The sequence below is a fragment of the Pelodiscus sinensis genome, chromosome 15, assembly GCF_049634645.1.
Source record: "Pelodiscus sinensis isolate JC-2024 chromosome 15, ASM4963464v1, whole genome shotgun sequence".
Taxonomy (NCBI): domain Eukaryota; kingdom Metazoa; phylum Chordata; order Testudines; family Trionychidae; genus Pelodiscus; species Pelodiscus sinensis.
In genome coordinates, this window is record NC_134725.1 from 9,080,903 (window position 1) to 9,093,626 (window position 12,724).

General features: G+C 45.2%; 1 long non-coding RNA gene across 1 annotated transcript; it reads right to left on the reverse strand.

Moving 5' to 3' along the window:
- Nucleotides 1-10,324: 10,324 nt before the first annotated feature.
- Nucleotides 10,325-12,271, reverse strand: LOC142818467 (uncharacterized). Its single transcript, XR_012895945.1, has 3 exons — nucleotides 11,964-12,271; nucleotides 11,730-11,873; nucleotides 10,325-11,182 (listed from the first exon to the last, which is right to left on the reverse strand). It is a non-coding gene; the product is annotated as an uncharacterized LOC142818467 (long non-coding RNA).
- Between the last annotated feature and the right edge of the window lie 453 nt (nucleotides 12,272-12,724).

Sequence of the window (12,724 nt, forward strand, 5' to 3'; positions counted from 1 at the left end):
GGTTTCACCCAGGTTTGGGGGTGCAGGAAATATTGCATTCAACTCCCAGCTCTGGTATATGGCTTACCTCTCTTGAGCATCTGTTCCCCATCAGTAAAACAGAGATGATAATTTTTCCCCACTTCACAGGAGTTGTGCATGGATGTCTGTGGATTTCAGGAAGGGAGAGAAACACGAGGAAATCAAAAAGTCTGAAGATGTTCTTTGGATTTGCTGAACACAGTAGTACAAGTGAGATTGCAAGACAGTAAGTTGTGGAAAATGAAGAAATCTAACAAGTAAAGAGCACTGGGAGGAAATATTAAAATCTGCCAGTGTAGGAGAAAATTGTGCACTCCTAAAAAGCACTCTTCTAATACACAGCAGGCCACAATGCTGCTGAGAGAAGAATGCGAACAATAAGCAGCTAGTGTAGGTTCACGAAACATTATTTAAAAAATCAGCTGATGAAAGTAACCCCAAGAGTCATGACGAAGTCTGCATTTAATAACGCAAATGCTGCTGTATTGTCATAGCTAACTGTCAAGGTGAGAGACTTTAGGATAGACTGATTCATAGAGTCCCTAACTTTAATCTAGTATCCATCAGTGATGGAATGAAATGTATCTTGTTTCCCTTTGTTTGGTGTCACTAGATTACTTTCCAGTGCACTAATATAGGTTATTTCCAAGCAACCAAACAAAAGTTCTCAGAGCCTTGAATTTACCCTTGCCCCATGTGGGCCTTGTGCACATGGAACACACAAAAATAGGTGTAACAACTGAAGGTGAAAATAGTAGAGGGAAAAAACAGTCAATGGGGAAAGGTGAAATTAATGGTGATTCTAAAGTAGCTGAGAGAACTAAATTGTTTTAAATCTGGCTCCAATAAAGGAGAGGTTTAGATAGAGTTGTGAGTCTTGAACTGTGACTTGATGAAAAGCAGCGAAGAGAGTACTTGGAATATGAACACATATAAAGCAAATACTTTGAATAACCTGTATCTCAGGGTGCAAAGGGACTCAACTATCTTGCTGAATCAATGAAAAAAGAACTGGGGAGGAAACCAAGAATTTAAAAAACAAACAGCATGTGGAACACAAGGAGAAAAAAGTCATCTTGGTAACTGCAAACAATAGCAGTTTCAGTCCCTTAATACAATTATAGCAAGAGTCTGAGCAGAGAGCCTAGTTTGCACTGAGAATGTAAGAGAGTTCTTTCAACTTTTCTCTAGCTTTGTGCAACTCCACCAGTGTTTGAAATAGTAGGGGTACTAGTATAGACTAGTCACCCAGTGGTTTTGCTACCATATTAATTAGACTTACTCTGACCAGGTTTAGAAGATAGATTGGTAAAAATGTAAGTGGTCAGTTGCCCACTTTTGCTAGTTTTGATGAGATGGTCCAGCAACTAGGTAGGTGGGAGAATTGGCTAAATGTCTCAAGGTAGTTGCATCTCTAGAGGATACTGGAACAGTAAGTAATAAATATGGCATGTTTTTATTTATAAACATGGTTCTGGAGAGACTTGATCACACAAAGCACAAAATGAGGAGCCACAGAAAACAGTAGCTGGAAATACCTGGATATTAGTAAAGCACTTGAATTAAACTTGCCTGTAAAAATTGAGACATTGAAATATGTTTGAAGGAACATAGATTCAGGGGAATGATAACAGATAAAGTATTGGGTGGGATGTAGGGAGGTGGGGAACAGCTTGTATTTAAACCAACTTTAGTATCATTTATGCTCTGGACAATAGCCAGAACTCTGTGACAGACGTGACCAGGCACTTCCAGCCCAATTCAGAAGCCAGCACTGGAAAATCAGTATCTTTGTGATAAATGGTAACCAGATGGGTGAGTTAGAAATAGTGAGCCCAGTTCACCCCTGGAATAACTGCTGAAGTTGATTAAGGATCAATTTGGCGCTCTCGCGTTAGATGGTTTGTCTTTCCGAGAGTGTGAGTATCATGCCACCTGCTTATTTCTGGAATCAATTCATCAACAATTCTTTCCATTTGCAACTCTGTCATCAATCTGACATCTGACTGGAGAGAACTGGATGTAATTGTTCCCAAAGCAGTCAAAGGTCAGCAGGATTATAGCTAGAGGAAGATCCAGTGGTGCAGCTCTAATTGGAGGTGTCCTTGGTTAAGTCTGTAGTACTAGGATCACTTTTAGTGTGGGGCACTGAAATATTAGAGTGCATTAAAGTGAAATCTGTATTTCCAGGAAGGTTTATAGGCATAGGAGAAAGGACATTTTAAGGCACTGATAATTCTCCAATGCCTTCTGGAAACAGGTTTGCTGAGTGGCTTCCATTGATCAAATAGGGTATGACTAGAGTACAGGCTTTTGTTGACAGAAGTTTTGTCGATAGATACTGTCGACAAAGCTTCTGTCGACAAAGAGCGTCTAGACTACATCCAGTTCTGTCGACAAAGCAAGCCGCTTTGTCGACCTGAGTGTAGATGCCAAGGACAGTGTAGATGCAATAATGCCTTCTGTCGACAGAACTCTGTTAACAAAAGGCGTTATTCCTTGTAGATGAGGTTTACAGCCATTGACAAACTGCTGAGTTCTGTCGACATTATGTCAACAGAACTCAGTGGCAATGTAGACGCAGGTATAGTTTTGTCGACAAAAGTGCACTTTTGTCGACAAAACCCTGTAGTCTAGACACACCCATTCAGGCCAGACATCTCTACATCGTTAGTTTTAATGCTGCCTGTGGAGATGGCAGATCCCAAGATGTAAAGTTGATCCCAGGAGCCTGGGGGAACACATGCCATTTAAAAATAGCTTGACTGCCTATAATCTTCTCCATTTCATGTAAACTACATTTGGCAAGATGCTAATGTAGCCAGTTTTGTTGTCCCAGGCTACCCCTGCACAAGAATGAACTTGCCTGTGTGTTGGGGCCTGCTTATGGTTTACGTCTCAGTGATGAAAGCCCAGCTGGATCTTTTCTGAATTCTGATTGGGAACTGCAGCCATAGTAACTCATGTTACTTGCTCAGACTATTCCTTTCTACATTCCTCTTCTCCTTTCTTTATATCCGACCACCAATATTTTCCATGTTATGGCCGTTTCTGAAGAAGATGAGGTTACATTCCTACTTGCCAAACACTCATGACTCTCCTTCCTTCAGCTTTTCAAAAGAACAGTCTGCTTATCCCTTGGCATCACACAGCCCCTCCACAAAACAAGACCATTCAGAATGGGCTGAACTGCTGGTGATGAGATCCCCAGGGTACAGCCTGGAACTGTGGTACTGCTGTGGCCCCCTAATTGTTCCAGCCTGGGGAGTGTCTGATAATGCCTTGCCAGTGACTGAGAGCAACCCCTCCAGATGCTGTTGTTATACCAAAAAACTGCATGTGGACCCAACACTCCCAGCTAGATTGCCTGAATGTACCCAGAGCCACCCATGAATCACAGAGAAAGGCACCAGCTAATCCTTTATAGTGCCCAGCACTGTAACTCAGGAATATATCCTCTAATTTATTAATTGGTTCACCACTTCATCAATGGAAAGTGTATGTACATCAGCTTTTATAAACCTGAACAGATTTGTCTCATACTTCATACAAACTCATTGGTAAAGATAAACAGTAAAAAGTTTGATTACAAAGGTAGGATATAAGTGACTATAAGTATTAGACAAAAAGAGTAGTTATCAAAAGAAAAAAATACAAATATATACTCTAAACTCTCAACCCTAATAGACTAGGCCACAACTAGATCAAGAAGGTTTTTTTTACCCTCCTGGATACTGCAAATTTCACTCTTGAAAACAGGTTCAGTTCTCTTTGTTGGGATCTTCAGTCTTCTCTGTCCTGGTTGCTTGCAGTGAAAATTTATGAAGGAAATCTTGGGCCCCTGTGATTGGATTTCTTACTCTTAATCCATATGCATGTCTGGTGGGCATTGCCCAGTCCTCCGGCAAAGTTGAGCAGTTTCTCTGGCGTGGTTCATGCAGGTGAGTCATGGAATTGACGCTCCTCCCCTAGGAGGCCCTACCAGAATGGGGGCCAAGAGGGCCATTTGGCCTGGCCTCAGGAGACGAAAGGGCTTCAAAATGACATTTTTCTATGAAGTCAGTCTATTTATTATATTATTTATTATTTATCTATTTATTATATAACTTGCAGTTATAACAGAGAAAACAAAAGAAACTATATATACCTGCAAAACACGAATTGAAATCACTGTGGGACCTCAGGCATTCACCAATTTTTCAGTTTCATCTGAGTATTCAGCTGCATGACTGGAGTAGCTTCTGTGATTAGTGCTTCTACATCATGAAACACTGTTACAGTCTTTGCATAGTTTAGAGGTTTTGAAAGTTGTAATTAATTTTGTTACTGTAAAGTTATTTTGCTTGGTTTGAGGGTGAGTTTAACCTTTAAATTAGATGTTTAACTTTGCATAGGAGATTTTTATACTCCTTTTTTTTCTGATTTCTTATACAATAACCATATCAAGCTCAGCTATAAGCTACCTCTTTGTCCAGTTTTAGTTTCACCTTTAAAAGCTTTTTTGTGATGATAAACTTTTAATTCTAGTTGTTTAATAAACTTTATATGTAATCTGGCAATCACCGCATGTTCATATTCATAACACACCAGTTATTAGAAGAATTTAATAATGGGAACTTGTTAGCACACAAAATTTCAAGCCTTTGAAATAAGGCTATAAGAGCTGTTGTAAACAATACCCCAAACCATTATTATATAATATTCATTGTGAAGTATATACAATAAAACTCTGTATAACCAGCCTTTAGTGAATTAATTTGTGTTACTGTGTTTTAAAAGAACCCCTTTATAAAAATGAAGCAAAGATTTGAAAGTGGTGCAAGTAAGAGATGGTAAAAGCCACAGAGTGAAGCAGCAGTTAAGAGTTTAAAGCCAATATATAATTTCTCGTATAAAAGAACCTCGGCCATTACACAGTGACCATACTGCCAGTGACACTTCCAGTTCTGATGATGAAAACTTTGCACCCACAAATGACATTTAAATGCCACTCTCTCAAAATGAGATCATGAATCAAGACACAAATGCCAACAGGAGCAATAGATGCAGAATCTACACTCGATTTAGTGACTACAGGCAGATGAGGACCTTGGAGATGCTGCACAACGAGAGCAAGAACTTATGACTAGCACAGGACACAGTGTAACAACAGTGGCATCAAAACCTGATACTGGACAGCTTGATAAGAACAATGTTGCTCAAATGCAGTCGTTTCTCAAAGTTAGTTGTTTTCAGATTCCAAGTAATAACCGAAAAATGCTCAAAATCATGCTTTTCCCACTCATCTGCTGACAAAATCTCTTCCCAATGGAGAGATCTACACAAGAAACTGGCTCTGCTGGAACATGGAAAAGCAGGCTCTGTACTGTGTACCCTGTTTAATTTTTAACAATAATACTTCAAATGCACCATTACTTCTGATCCATCTGCTTGGAGCATCAATAGAGATTGGAGAAAGTTGAAAGACCAAATACCTGCACGTGAAACTTCATTATCACATAAAGATAACTATGTTACATCTATATTCAGCGGCTGAACAGTTTCAACAAAGGTACAATGAAATTTCAAGAGATCGCTGTGACTTTTAAGTCGGACTGCAAGCCAAATGAACTGCTTCAGGAAATATTCCAGCTCGACCTGTCAACTGTATTTCCTAATATCACAGCTGCATTACGTATTTCTGTCAGACTCCCTGCATCAGTAGCTTCAAGTGAATGCACATTCAACATGTTAAAACAGGTAAAGAACTACCCTCATTCTACAATGGGACAAGAGTGTTTGCAGGGGTTCTCAATGCTTAATAATTGAAGTTACAAGTTTAATATACATGCTGTTGGTATAATAACTTAATTGTTAATAAATAAATGTCTTGAGTGTTTCTTTTTCATATATTCTTTTGGTTTTAGTATGACCCTGTGGCTGAGAAGTTAGATACATCAGGGGCCTAGGCCTGTAAACTGAAAGTGGTTCGGGCCGCCGTCATTCTCTGAGAGGGCCTGCCTGCTGGACAATGGCCATGGATGGCTACCTGGCACTCCAAGTGTTGGCAACAGTCCTTGTTGTTGCATCTGGGCTGCTACTCTCTGGCTGATTCCCCATTTTACAGCATGTTTTAGCGACAACCATACAACCCAGGTCTCATAACAGCATATGCATTAATGACATACACATGAAGGGTGCATCTAGACTGGCAAGATTTTGCGCAAACTGCGCAAAATCTTGCCACCTGTCTACACTGCCTGCGAGTATTTGCACAAGAACACTGACTTTGTACTGTACAAAATCAGTGGTTCTTGCGCAAATACTCCGATGCTCCCGCTCAGGGATAAGCCCTCTTGCGCAAGTATTCTTGTGCAAGAGGGCCAGTGTAGATAGCCAAGTTAATTTCTTGTGTAAGAAAGCCCAATGGCTAAAATGGCCATGGGAGCTTTTTTGCACAAGAATGTCTACACTGGCATGGTGCGCAAAGGCACATGCCAGTATAGACGCTCTCTTGTGCAAATACTTTTAATGGAAAAACTTTTCTGTTAAAAGTATATGCACAAAATCATGCCAGTCTAGACGCATCCACAGTGTGATACACCCAGACCAGTGGGCTACGATAGTTTGATAGAAGGCAGGTATACTGGCTGCTGGGCAAGGCTTTCTGTTTCCCTAAGTGACAGGGCCAGGGAGGCTGCTGCAAAAAAAGCAGGTGGACCCTATAGCCAATTAAGAGCCAGCCAGACTTGAGAGAGACAGGCTAATCAGAACACTTGCTGCCCATTAAAGACCTGCTGGGCTAGTTTAAAAGGCTTCCCTTCAAGCAGGGAAGAAGGCCAAGGCTGGGAGTGAAGAGGTGCTGCAGAAAAATGGAAGATGTGGTCTGGTACCAGAAGAAAGGTACTAGGAGCAGTTGGTTGGGAAAGTGGTCCAGGGAAAGGCAGCAGCTCTGGTGGAGGAGGAAACACTACCTGCTGCTGCTGCTGCAACTGCCATTAGGGGAGGCCAGAACCCAGTGCAGGAGGTGGGCCTGGGTTCCCCCAGCCCTCCCCATACTGCTACAGAAACTACCTCTAAAGGGAGGGTTAGAGGGGTTCACCCCAAACCTATTTGTTTGACCTATGATGAGGGTGGCTCAATAGTCTGTGATCTCCCTTCCCAGTAAAGAAAGAGAGGTTACCCTGAGGGTCACAGTGAACCTCTAATGCAAATGCCAACTGCCTGGAAGCACAGGACAGCGTCAGACAGAGATGAAGCTCTCCACAATAAACCAAGAAATTACTTTCAGCAGATCTTTCTCCTTCCCCTGATACCTCACATGGCATGCTCTATCTGCAATAGCACAGTTCTGTACAGGTTAGATTTACCTGATGTTGCTTGGGTCCTTAACTCAAATAAGTTTTGTTTTTCTTCATTTAAATCATTGCTCTGGAGTGGAGGTAAGGATAAGGGACTCAGTATACAGGCAGCCTGGGGGAAAGAGGATAACCCCCCGCCCTCTCTCACTGCAGTTGCTTGGGGCCAGGTGAGACACGCTCTTCCACGGTTACTGCAGCAGGCATGGCTGGGGAACAAACACAGACAAACTCTGAAATACATAGTAGGTAGCTGTCCCTTTCTCTACCCCTGTTCCCTGCTGCCTGTCCCCCCCACCATAGTCATTCTGCAGTATAACTGTCCCTCCTGCCAGACCTCCATCTTTCCATTTATGAGCAACAATCCAATTCCATGCACATCCATTGTCCTGGCACTACCAGAACTTTATCTTGCTTTGTTACGATATGAGGAAGCTCATACCAAATTCAGTAATTCTAGTTCTTACTGTCTAGGATGAGATCTTGAACAAATGGATGGGCAGAAACAAACTTCTAAAATATATAAGATAAATATGGGAGTTACAGAATACTCTCCCAAGGAGTAGAATGTCATGTTGCTTTCACCGTATTATCTGGACCAGGCCAGCAGAACACATGGGCTGTGTCTAGACTGGCCACTTTTTCCGGAAAAGCAGACGCTTTTCCGGAAAAACTTGCCAGCTGTCTACCCTGGCTGCTTGAATTTCCGCAAAAGCACTGACGATCTCATGTAAGATTGTCAGTGCTTTTGCGGAAATACTATGCAGCACCCCTTCGGGCAAAAGTCTTTTTCCGAAAAACTTTTGCACATAAGGGCCAGTGTAGACAGCAGAGATTTGTTTTCCACAAAAAAGCCCCGATCGCGAAAATGGTGATCAGGGCTTTTTTGTGGAAAAGATTGGCCACGGACAACAGCAACAACACGCCACACCCCATCCACCATCCGGCAAGCAGCAGGTTTGAAGGTCAGGTCGAGAGCCAGGAAGCCAATCCACTGACATTCCCAACTGCTACCCTTCAGTTCCACCGCCCCCTCCGAGCTTTTTTCCATCAACAGTCCCTCATCACCTCGGACAGATGGGTCTTGAACTTAGTCCAATCTGGCTACATCATCCCCTTCACCTCTCTTCCTCCCAACCACCTCCCTACCCCATCCCTTTTCAGGGACCCCTCTCACGAAACTGTCCTCCTGCAGGAGGTTTCACACCTTCTTCAACTGGGCGCAGTAGAACACGTACCAACCCAATTTTGAGGCGGGGGCTTCTACTCAACGTACTTCCTAACCCAGAGGAAGACAGGAGGTTGGAGCCCCATCCTAGACCTCAGGCACCTCAACAAATACATCGCATACCACCGTTTCAAGATGGTTACTCTCTCAGCTATCATTCCCGCACTCGATCAACACGATTGGCTTTCGGCTCTCGACTTTCAGGACGCATATTTCCACATTACAATCCATCCTGCTCACAGACGCTTCTTCTGATTTACAGTGGGTACCCAGCACTACCAATACAGGGTGCTCCCGTTTGGACTCTCCACAGCCCTTAGGGTATTCTCCAAAACCCTTTGGGTCGTAATGGCCTTTCTTCGACGTCAAGGCATCATAATATTCCCGTATCTGGATGATTGCCTCATAAAAGGTGCGTCCTTCGACGAAACGAAGTCCATGACAGATACCACAATAGCCCTTTTACTCAGCCTCAGGTTTCACGTAAATTATACAAAATCCACTCTACACCCAACACAAAGACTGGAGTTCACAGGTGCCCTCCTCGACACAGTCGCAGCAAGGGCCACTCTTCCCGAACACAGGTTCGCGACGATCTGTGACCTTGTCCAAGCGGCACAAGCGGTACCGACTGTCACGGTCCGCCACTGCCTCAAAATCCTCGGACATATGGCTTCTATGACGTATGTCGTCAGTTTGGCCAGACTCCACATGAGACCTCTTCAGTCCTGGCTCGCAACGGTTTACAGACCCTTCAGAGACCACCTCTCCAAGTCCGTCGCCATCCCACCATGCATCATCAACTCCCTGCTCTGGTTGACAATTCCTCAAAATATGTTGCACGGCGTTCCCTTTCAATGCCCACCTTCCACTCTCACTCTTATAACAGATGCCTCACTCATGGGATGGGGAGCTCACTTGGGAAACATTACAGCCCACATCAACCTCCTCGAGCTTCGGGCAGTCAGATACGCATGCCAACACTTCACTCAGCATATAGTCCACAAGACCATCACCATTATGTTGGACAATACCACCTGCATGTACTACATCAACCGTCAGGGTGGCGCTCGATCCCCTTCCCTGTGCTCGGAAGCCACCAAGCTCTGGACCTGGTGCCTAGCACATGGAGTCACCCCGTCCGCTGTCTATCTTCCCGGAATACTCAATGTCACAGCAGACACCCTAAGCCGTACGTTCATGGACCAGCACGAGTGGGAGATCGACAGAAGCGCCCTCACCCCGATCTTCCTTCACTGGGGCCAACCGGAAGTGGACCTCTTCGCCACAAAGAACAATAGAAAATGCCACCTCTACTGCTCCAGAGGAGCCCTGGGGAAAAATTCCCTCGGAGACGCCTTTTCCATCACATGGGAAGCCTCCCTCCTGTACGCCTTCCCCCCCGTTCCCACTCCTACACAAGGGCCTCAACAAGATCAGAACGGAGCAAGCGCTGGTCATTCTAGTGGCACCTGCGTGGCCCAGACAGACGTGGTACCCTTACTTTCTCAAGATGATGGTGAAGGACCCGTATCCCTTCCCTTCCCATCACGACCTCCTCTCACAGAATCACGCTCGGACCCTTCATCCGAACGTCCTCAGACTCAATCTCCATGCCTGGCTCCTTCATGGCTCCAGGAAGCCGAAACTGCCTGCTCGGAACAAGTGAGAGATATCCTAATTAATAGTAGGAGATGTTCCACCAGGAAAACCTACCTGTATAAGTGGATGCGTTTCTCCCAATGGTACGCTCTGTTACCCGGAGAGCTGGGGTAAACAATTGCTGTGCTATGGGCTATGCAATTTAATTAAAGCCTAAGGTGCCCTCCCACAGAAGCCAGATTCGGCCTGGTATCCTGTATCTAATCACCAGGGAAACAGCTTAGAAATTACCAAACAACAAGAATTTAGGGCCAAACCATGTATTTTAAATGCAAGATTAAACATCAGCAAACAGCATACAACTCAGCAACAGTCCCACCCTAACCCTGGAAAAGAAGAAGATAGAAGAGTCCCACACACACAAGGGTATACATTACATTCTATGCGGCGATTGAGGTTCGATGTCCGTGACCTTCAACCTCGCGGCTAGTGAGAAGCCTTGAGGGAGGACAAACGGAGCGATCCCTCGATGGATGCTTCTCGCCTCCTGCGAGCTGACGCTTGGTGGGCACCGGATCCTGTCCGAGTATCCGTAAGCAAGACAGTTATAAGTCCCAAAGTCTTAGTGGGAGCGGAAAAGGCTTCCCTTATTCCAATTAACGTCACTCGCAATGGGTAGTCTTGTCAGACTGCAGGCTGGAACCTTGGCCTCCTCCGGGTAGACGATGACACAGGGCAATGATGATCACAGCACAGACGCACACACAGGACATCAAGGGGGCCAAAGAACACGAATGCTCTTTGACAAGGGTATATAAACATCTTATGGCGGGAAAACCATGAAGAGAGCGGGGTGCATAAAACTTAGGTGCCGTGTGCAAAGAATGGGTGCGCACGCAGGCAATTGGGCGGTGTGCACAGCCTTTGGTGCTGAGTGCACAGGTTTAGTGCTGGGTGCACAGCCTTCCTTTACTTGTTTTTGGCGGGAAAACTGCTTTGAGGGAAAAAGAACCTTTCAGACTCCATTTTGTATTTTACCCAGGCAACAGCTCAAACCCACGCAAGCCCACCACACCTTGCTCCTATACATACCTTATTGGACTATCAACTATCTCTGAAACAGTCCGGCCTAGCACTTAGCAGTATCAAGGTCCACGCTGCAGCCATAGCGGCTTTTCACCATTTCCCGCAGGGCGCTTCCTTTCTCGCTAACCCACTGACCAAGCGTTTCTTTAAGGGTCTGCAGAATACCTTTCCTCCGGTCCAGCCACCAGTTCCCATTTGGGACTTGAACCATGTTCTGAAGAGCCTGACAAAACCTCCTTTCGAACCAATAGCTTCTTGCTCCTGGTCTCACTTGTCTATGAAAGTAGCCTTCCTCATCACCATTACCTCCAGTAGGAGGGTGAGTGAACTCGCAGCCTTAATGGCCGACCCTCCATACACCGTATTTTCTAAGGACAGGATGCTACTTCGACCCCACCCTAAGTTCCTCCCTAAAGTAGCCTTCCCCTTCCACATGAACGAACCAATACACTTACCTGCCTTCTTTCCAAAACCAAACACGGACCCAATCCAGACCGCATGGCACACACCTGACGTCCGACGAGCCTTGGCGTTTTACGTAGATCACACGAAACCCTGGAGAGCCTCGCCTAGACTTTTTATCTCTTACGCTGAAAGATCTAAGGGACAAGCAGTCTCATCTCAAAGAATCTCTAAATGGATTACATCCTGCATTAAAACTTGTTATACCCTATATGGCAAGGACTTACCTGGAGCTATCACAGCTCATTCCACTAGGACGGTAGCTTCCATGACCGCCTTTCTTCATAACGTTCCACTGCAGGACATCTGCAACACTGCTACCTGGTCTTCTGACCACTCGTTTGCGCAACACTATGCTCTTTCCACCTCGATAGCATCCTCTATGGTGGTTGGACAAGCAGTGTTATCCACAATTACTACCACACAGCTCCAAACCCACCTCCACGAGCCGATAACTGCTGTGTAGTCACCCAGAGTGGAGCACCCACGGGGACCACTCGAAGGAGAAGAAAGAGTTACTCACCCTGTGCAGTAACGGTAGTTCTTTGAGATGTGTCCCCGTGGGTGCTCCACTACCCTCCCTCCTTCCCCTGCTTGGAGCCGCATACTCTAGCAGGTAGAGAAGGAATGGAGAAGCCACGCGCGCGCAGGTGCCCCTTCAGTTCCAACGACACTAGAGGGCGCCACAGCGCCTGCAACAGCTAGAAAAGTCTCCGGTCGTCGGTGCGAGGACGCACCAGCACCCAGAGTGGAGCACCCACGGGGACACATCTCGAAGAACTACCGTTACTGCACAGGGTGAGTAACTCTTCTCCCTCCTCCTTGCAACACCCTTTAAGGTATTTGAAGACTGCTATCATGTCCCCTCTCATAGAATCATAGGACTGGAAGGGACCTCGAGAGGTCATCGAGTCCAGCCCCCTGCCCTCAAGGCAGGACCGAGCTCTGTCTACACCATCCCTGACAGATGTCTATCTAACCTGTTCTT